Source organism: Arachis stenosperma, chromosome 9, assembly GCF_014773155.1.
Source record: "Arachis stenosperma cultivar V10309 chromosome 9, arast.V10309.gnm1.PFL2, whole genome shotgun sequence".
Lineage (NCBI taxonomy): Eukaryota > Viridiplantae > Streptophyta > Magnoliopsida > Fabales > Fabaceae > Arachis > Arachis stenosperma.
In genome coordinates, this window is record NC_080385.1 from 92295390 (window position 1) to 92304268 (window position 8879).

Below are 8879 nucleotides of genomic sequence, written 5' to 3' on the forward strand. Positions count from 1 at the left end.
AATGTTGACTTGATAAGTCAACACTTTGTTTTGAGCCAATATGGCATTCATAGCATCAATTTCAAGAACTCCCTTCCTCTGAGGCACCCCATTATTCACGGAATTCCTCTCAGAAGTGTACATGAAATGGTTATTTGCAACCATGTCAATAAGTTCTTGAGCTTCTGCAGGCGTTTTCTTTAGGTGAATGGATCCACCTGTAGAATGGTCCAATGACATTTTGAAAAACTCAGATAGACCATAATAGAATATATCTAATATGGTCCATTCTAAAAACATGTCAGAAGGACACTCTTTGGTCATCTGCTTGTATCTTTCCCAAGCTTCATAGAGGGATTCACCATCTTTTTGTTTGAAGGTCTGAACATCCACTCTAAGCTTGCTCAGCTTTTGAGGAGGAAAGAATTTATCTAAGAAGGCCGTGACCAGCTTATCCCAAGAGTCCAGGCTATCTATAGGTTGTAAGTCCAACCATGTTCTAGCTCTGTCTCTTACAGCAAAAGGGAAAAGCATGAGCCTGTAGACTTTAGGATCTACTCTATTTGTCTTAACAGTCTCACAAATATGCAAGAACTCAGTTAAAAACTGATAAGGATCTTCAAATAGAAGTCTATAAAACTTGCAGTTCTGTTGCATCAAAGCAACTAATTGAGGTTTTACCTCAAAATTGTTTGCTCCAATGGCAGGAATTGAGATGCTTCTTCCATCAAACTTGGACGTTGGTTTAGTGAAATCACCAAGCATCCTCCTTGCATTATTGTTGTTGGGTTTGGCTGCCATCTCCTTCTCTTGTTCAAAAATTTCAGAAAGGTTACCTCTGGATTGTTGTAATTTAGCTTCACTTCGTTTCCTCTTCAGAGTCCTTTCAGGTTCAGGATCAGCTTCAACAAGAGTGCCTTTTTCCTTGTTCCTGCTCATATGAGAGATAAGAGAAAAAGAAAAGGAAGAAGAATCCTCTATGTCACTGTAAAGAGGATCCTTATTATTAGTAGAAGAAGAAAGGAATAAGAGTGGAGAATCCAAACACAAGGGTGAGGATAGAGACAGTGATTGGTGATGAAGAGAGGTGAAGAGAAGTTTTAGTAAATAAATAAATAAATAGAAGAAGAGAAAAGAGAGAGAATTCGAAAATAATTTTGAAAAAGTAGTTAATGATTTTCGAAAATTAAAGATGAGATAGAATTAAAATTTAAATTTAAAACAATCAATTAATTTAAAGAGAATTTTGAAAAAAGGATGATATATTTTCGAAAATTAGAGTGGGAGAAGTAGTTAGGTGGTTTTGAAAAAGATAAGAAACAAACAAAAAGTCAAATTTGAAAAGATAAGAAGATAAGAAGTTAGATAAGATATTTTGAAATCAAATTTTTGAAAAAGATAAAATTTTGAAAAAGATATGATGAAAAGATAAGATAAAAAAATATGATAAAAAGATATGGTTAAAAAAGATTTAATTTTTAAAATTAAAATTAATTACTTAACTAACAAGAAACTAAAAGATAAGATTCTTGAATTTAAAGATTGAACCTTTCTTAACAAGAAAGTAACAAACTTCAAATTTTTGAATCAATCATATTACTTGTTAGTATAATTCTCGAAAATCAAGATAAAATTAAGAAAAAGATTTTTTTGAAAAATATTTAAAAAGATTTTCGAAAATTAATTAAAAAAAATAAAAAAGATTTAATTTTTTGAAAAAGATTTTGAAAAGATAAGATTTTTAAAATTGAAAATTTGACTTGACTCATGAGAAACAACTAATTTTAAAAATTTTTGACTAAGTCAACTCAAATTTTCAAAAATTATGAGAAAATTAAGGAAAAGATATTTTTTTGATTTTTTAATTTTTAATGATGAGAGAGAAGAACACAAAAATGACCCAAAACATAAAAATTTTGCATCAAAACACAAGATGCATGCAAGAACACTATGAATGTCAAGATGAACACCAAGAACACTTTGAAGATCATGATGAACATCAATAACATATTTTTGAAAAATTTTCGATGCAAAGAAAACATGCAAGACACCAAACTTAGAATTCTTTAATGCATGGACACTATGAATGCAAAAATGCATATGAAAAATAATAAAAGACACAAAACAAGAAAACATCAAGATCAAACAAGAAGATTTACCAAGAACAACTTGAAGATCATGAAGAACACTATGAATGCATGAATTTTTCGAAAAATGCATAATAATTTTTAAAACATGCAATTGACACCAAACTTAAAAATTGACTCAAGACTCAAACAAGAAACAAAAAATATTTTTGACTTTTATGATTTTATTAATTTTTTTTGTATTTTATTTTATTTTTTCGAAAAACATGTGGAAAAAGAAAATAAGAAATTTAAAATCTTTAAGAGGAATTCCAGGAATCTTTCAATGTTAGCCTAAAGCTCCAATTTACATGCACTGTGGTGATTAGTTGAAGACCAATCCCAAAGGAGTTTGGATATGGCTTTACAGCCAATTAGGATTCAATATATTACCATGAAACTCTAGAATTCATTCTTGAAAGTTTTGAAGCCATAGAATAATTTAAAAATTTTTTCGAAAACAATTTTTTTTTTGGAAAAACAAAAACAAAGAAAAATTTAGAAAAAAATTTTGAAAACATTTTGAAAAGAAAATTACCTAATCTGAGCAACAAGATGAACCGTCAGTTGTCCATACTTGAACAATCCCCGGCAACGGCACCAAAAACTTGGTGGACGAAATTGTGATCATCAATAATGGCTCTTTGGTATGTGCATCTGTTAACTCAGCACTTACTTTCCACAACTTCGCTCAACTAACCAGCAAGTGTACTGGGTCGTCCAAGTAATAAACCTTACGTGAGTAAGGGTCGATCCCACAGAGATTGTTGGTATGAATCAAGCTATGGTCACCTTGTAAATCTCAATCAGGCGGATAATCATTCATTATGGAATTTCGAAAATCAAATAATATTAAATAAACATAAAATAAAGATAAAGTTACTCATGTAATCCAATGGTGGGAATTTCGGATAGGTGTATGGAGGTGCTGTGTTCCTTCTGAATCTCTGCTTCCCTACTTCTTCCTTCTAGTTTTTCATCATTCCTTTCTATGGCAAGCTGTATGTAGGGCATCATCGCTATCAATGGCTACATCCCATCCTCTAAGTGAAAAAGGTCCAAATGCTCTGTCACAGCACGACTAATCATTTGTCGGTTCTAAATCAGGTTGGAATAGAATCCAGTGATTCTTTGCGTCTGTCACTAACACCCAGCCTTCAGGAGTTTGAAGCTCGTCACAGTCATTCAATCCCGGAATCCTACTCGAATACCACAGACAAGGTTAGACTTTCCGGATTCCCATGAATGCCCCCATCAATTCTAGCTTATACCACGAAGATTCTGATTAAGGAATCCAAGAGATATGCGCCCGGTCTAAGGTAGAACGGAAGTGGTTGTCAATCACGCGCGTTCATAGGTGAGAATGATGATGAGTGTCTGATGAGCGGATAATTTATACGCTTTTTGGCAGTGTTTTTAGTATGTTTTTAGTATCTTTTAGTTAGTTTTTAGTATATTTTTATTAGTTTTTAGTTAAAATTCACTTTTCTGGACTTTACTATGAGTTTGTGTGTTTTTCTGTGATTTCAGGTATTTTCTGGCTGAAATTGAGGGTCCTGAGCAAAAATCTGATCCAGAGACTGAAAAGGACTGCAGATGCTGTTGGATTCTGACCTCCCTGCACTCGAAGTGGATTTTCTGGAGCTACAGAAGCCCAATTGGCGCGCTCTCAACGGCATTGGAAAGTAGACATCCTGGGCTTTCCAGCAATATATGATAGTCCATACTTTGCCCAAGATTTGATGGCCCAAATCGGCGTGGCAAATCAGCATCAGAAATTCCAGCGTTAAACGCCGGAACTGGCATAAAACTTGGAGTTAAACGCCCAAACTGGCATGAAAGCTGGCGTTTAACTCCAGAAAACGTCTCTACACATAAAAGCTTCAATGCTCAGCCCAAGCACACACCAAGTGGGCCCGGAAGTGGATTTTTCTGTCATTTACTCATTTCTGTACACCTGAGGCTACTAGCTTTTACTATTAATAGGATCTTTTGACATTGTATCAGTACCTTATGACCTCATAACATTTTGTACACGTTTCTTTCCACAGTATGAGTCTCTAAACCCCATGGTTGGGGGTGAGGAGCTCTGCTGTGTCTTGATAGATTAATGCAATTACTACTGTTTCTTATTCAATCATGCTTGCTTCCATTCTAAGATAACACTTGTTCTTAATCCGGATGAATGTGATCCGTGACAATCATCATCATTCTCAACTATGAACATGTGCCTGACAACCACCTCTGTTCTATCTTAGATTGAGTAGTTATCTCTTGGGTTCTTTAATCGGAATCTTCGTGGTATAGGCTGGACCTGATGGCAGCATTCAAGAGAATCCGGAAGGTCTAAACCTTGTCTGTGGTATTCTGAGTAGGATTCAATGATTGAATGACTGTGACGTGCTTCAAACCTGTAACCTACTGGGCGTTAGTGACAGACGCAAAAGAGGGATTCTATTCCGGTAGGGGAGGGAACCAAACCGGTGATTGGCAGTACTGTGACAGAGTGCGTGCATTAGCTTTCACTACGCGGATGGGAGGTAGCCATTGACAACGGTGAGACCCTACACGAGCTTGCCATGGAAGGAGACTTGCGTGTTTGATGAAGAAGACAGTGGAAAAGCAGAGATTCAGAAGACGGAGCATCTCCAAAACCTCAACCTATTCTCCATTACTGCAATACAAGTAACCATTTCATGTTCTTTTGCTTTTCACAATCAATCCTGATAATTTCTGATCTCCGGACTAAGATTTACAAGATAACCATAGCTTGCTTCAAGCCGACAATCTCCGTGGGATCGACCCTTGCTCACGCAAGGTATTACTTGGACGACCCAGTGCACTTGCTGGTTAGTTGTGCGGAGTTGCAAAAGTGTTATTGCAATTTCGTGCACCAAGTTTTTGGCGCCGTTGCCGGGGATTGTTCGAGTTTGGACAACTGACGGCTTATCTTGTTGCTTAGATTAGGACTGTTTTGTTTTTGTTGGTTTAGAGTCTTTTATTTGAGTCTAGTTTCATATTCTAAGTTTGGTGTCTTCTTTGTGTTTTCCTTTAAGTTTTCGAAAATTTGTGTTTGATTTTCTAAAAATTTTAAGTTTGGTGTCTTTTGTGCTTTTATTCACTTAAAAATTTTTCAAAAATTTGTTCTTGGTGTTCATCTTGATCTTCAAAGTTTTCTTGGTGTTCATCTTGACATTCAAAGTTTTCTTGTTTGTTATCTTTGCTTTGATCTAAAATTTCTAAGTTTAGTGTCATTCTGTTGTTTTTCTCTTTCCTCATTAAAATTTAAAAATAAAAAATATATCCTTTCCTTGTTTTAATCATAATTTTCGAAATTTTGCATTAAATTAGTCAAAGATTTTCAAAATCATATCTTTTCAATCATTTTTATTTGCAATCATATCTTCTCAATCATATCTTTTTTCAAAATAATTATCAATCATATCTCTTTAATTAACTAATTGATTCAGTTTTCAATTTGCTTTGATCTTATTTTATGTTAATTTTCGAAAATTTATTTTATTCTCTATTTATCTTATTTTATATTTTTTCGGTCACTTTAAAAAAAAATAATAATAAAAAATTAAATAAATAAATAAATAAATAATTAAATAAGTAAATAATCTACTTGCAATTCATATCATTTCCCTTTCTCCATCATGGACCTAAGTGGAATTGAGCAGTCCAAAAGGACTCTGGGGTCATATGCTAACCCCATTACAACTGCATATGGGAGTAGCATCTGTATACCTCCCATTAAAGCAAGCAGATTTGAGCTAAATCCCCAACTCATTATCATAGTGCAGCAAAATTGCCAGTATTCCGATCTTCCACAGGAAGAACCTACTGAGTTTCTGGCACAATTCTTACAAATTGCTGACACAGTACGTGATAAAGAGGTAGATCAGGATGTCTACAGACTATTACTGTTTCCATTTGCTGTAAAAGATCAAGCTAAGAGGTGGTTGAATAACCAACCTACAGCAAGCATAAAGACATGGAAACAGTTATCAGACAAATTCCTGAATCATTTTTACCCTCCAAAGAGGATGACACAGCTAAGGCTGGACATCCAAGGCTTTAAACAAGGGGATAATGAATCCCTTTATAATGCCTGGGAGAGGTATAGAGGTATGCTTAGAAAATGCCCCTCTGAAATGTTTTCAGAGGGGTACAGTTGGACATCTTCTACTATGGGCTCACAGAAAAAGCTCAGATGTCTTTAGACCACTCAGCTGGTGGGTCTATACATATGAGGAAGACGATTGAAGAGGCTCAAGAGCTTATAGATACTGTTGCTAGAAATCAATATTTGTACTCTAGCAATGAGTTCTCTACAAAAGAAGAAGTTATGGCAGTAGCCACTGATCCTAACCCTCAAGAACAGATGGTTGAGCTTAATCAGCATTACAACTGATGACAAAACAGTTAGCTGAATTTAAAGAAATGCTCCAAGAAACCAAAATTGCTAATAAGAATATGGAAGCACAATTGAATCAGACAAGGCAGCAACTATCTAAACAGATAACAGAAGAATGCCAAGCAGTTCAACTGAGGAGTGGGAAGACATTGAATAACATTGCTCAAAGTGGCAAAAAGCCAAATAAGGAACAATTGACAGAGGATAGCCAAACTACTATCCAAAATCCCTCTGAGGACAGTAAGAGCCCAGAGAGGAATGCTATTGGCGTTCAAACGCCAGAAAGGGAGGGAAAGCTGGCGTTAAACGCCCATTCCCTGCCCAGTTCTGGCGTTCAAACGCCAGAAAAGGGGGAAAAGTTGGCGTTAAACGCCCAATTTCCACCCAATCCTGGCGTTCAAACACAAAAGGGGATTCAGACACCTGAGAGTGCTGATAGTAACCCCTCTAAAAAGGCTTCTCCAACCACTTCTGTAAGGAATAAACCTGCAGCAACTAAGGTTGAAGAATATAAAGCCAAGATGCCTTATCCTCAGAAACTCCGCCAAGCGGAGCAGGATAAGCAATTTGCCCGCTTTGCAGACTACCTAAGGACTCTTGAAATAAAGATTCCGTTTGCAGAGGCACTTGAGCAAATACCTTCTTATGCTAAGTTCATGAAAGAGATCTTAAGTCATAAGAAGGATTGGAGAGAAACTGAAAAAGTGTTTCTCACTGAAGAATGCAGTGCAGTCATTCTGAAAAGCTTACCAGAAAAGCTTCAAGATCCTGGAAGCTTTATGATACCATGCACATTAGAAGGTGCTTGCACCAAGACAGCTTTATGTGATCTTGGAGCAAGCATCAATCTAATACCTGCATCTACTATCAGAAAGCTTGGGTTGGCGGGAGAAGTCAAACCAACCAGGATATGCCTCCAACTTGCTGATGGCTCCATTAAACACCCATCAGGCATAATAGAGGACATGATTGTCAAGGTTAGGCCCTTTGCCTTTCCAACTGACTTTGTGGTGCTGGAAATGGAGGAGCACAAGAGTGCAACTCTCATTCTAGGAAGACCTTTCCTAGCAACTGGACGAACTCTCATTGATGTACAAAGAGGGGAAGTAACCCTCAGAGTCAATGAAGATGAGTTCAAGTTGAGTGTTGTAAAAACTATGCAGCATCCAGACACATCACATGACTGCATGAGCATTGATATTATTGACTCTTTGGTGGAGGAGGTCAATATGACTGAAAGTCTTGAATCAGAGCTAGATGACATCTTTAAAGATGTTCAGCCTGATCTGGAGGAACTAAAGGAAATAAAAGAAATTCTGAAAATTCCTCAAGAAGAAGATAAACCTTCTAGACCAGTAGCAGGAGCATCCCTCCCTCCTACTGAGATCTCTGAAATCTTTCCGGATGAGCAATTGTTTGCTATTCAGGAAACTCCATGGCTTGCAGACAGTGCAAACTATAAGACTCAAGGTTCTCCTTCTGTAACCATGGAGAGGAAGCATGAAGAGCTTCTCTCAAAACAGAGTCAAATAGAGCCCCCACAGTCAAACTCTAAGTTTGGTGTTGGGAGGTCACAACCAAACTCTAAGTTTGGTGTTGGGAGGTTCCAACATTGCTATGAGCCTCCGTGAGGCTCCATGAGGGCCCACTGTCAAGCTACTGACATTAAAGAAGCGCTTGTTGGGAGGCAACCCAATGTTATATTTTATCTAATTTCCTTTGCTAATTTATGTCTTTTGTAGGTTGATGATCATAAGAAGTCACAAAATCCATTGAAAAAGCAAAAACAGAATGAAAAACAGGAAGAAAAACAGCACACCCTGGAGGAAGAACTCACTGGCGTTTAAACGCCAGTGAGGCTAGCAGTTGGGCGTTTAACGCCCAGTCTGGCACCATTCTGGGCGTTTAACGCCAGAAAGGGGCACCAGACTGGCGTTAAACGCCAGAAAAGGGCAAGAACCTGGCGTTAAACGCCAGGAATGGGCACCAGCCCGGCGTTTAACGCCAGAAATGCCTCAAAACGTGATTTTGAGTGCCATTTGGTGCAGGGATGACTTTTCCTTGACACCTCAGGATCTGTGGACCCCACAGGATCCCCAACCAACCCCACCACTCTCTCATCTTCTTCACCCATTCACCAATCACCTCAATACCTCTTACCCAAAAACCCCCCACCTATCAAATCTCACTATCATCTTCACTCCTTCATTCTCACACACCCAAAACACCACTTCTTCCCCTCTTTGGCCGAATACAGAGTCACTCCCTTCTTCCTCATTTCTTCTTCTTCTACTCTCTTCTTTCTTCTTTTGCTCGAGGACGAGCAAACCTTTTAAGTTTGGTGTGGTAAAAGC

General features: G+C 37.3%; 1 non-coding gene across 1 annotated transcript; it reads left to right on the forward strand.

Annotated features, from left to right (window-relative positions):
• The first annotated feature begins 277 nt into the window (after window positions 1–277).
• On the forward strand, window positions 278–381 carry LOC130952397 (small nucleolar RNA R71). The gene has a single exon (XR_009074578.1). It is a non-coding gene; the product is annotated as a small nucleolar RNA R71 (small nucleolar RNA).
• Window positions 382–8879: the final 8498 nt, after the last annotated feature.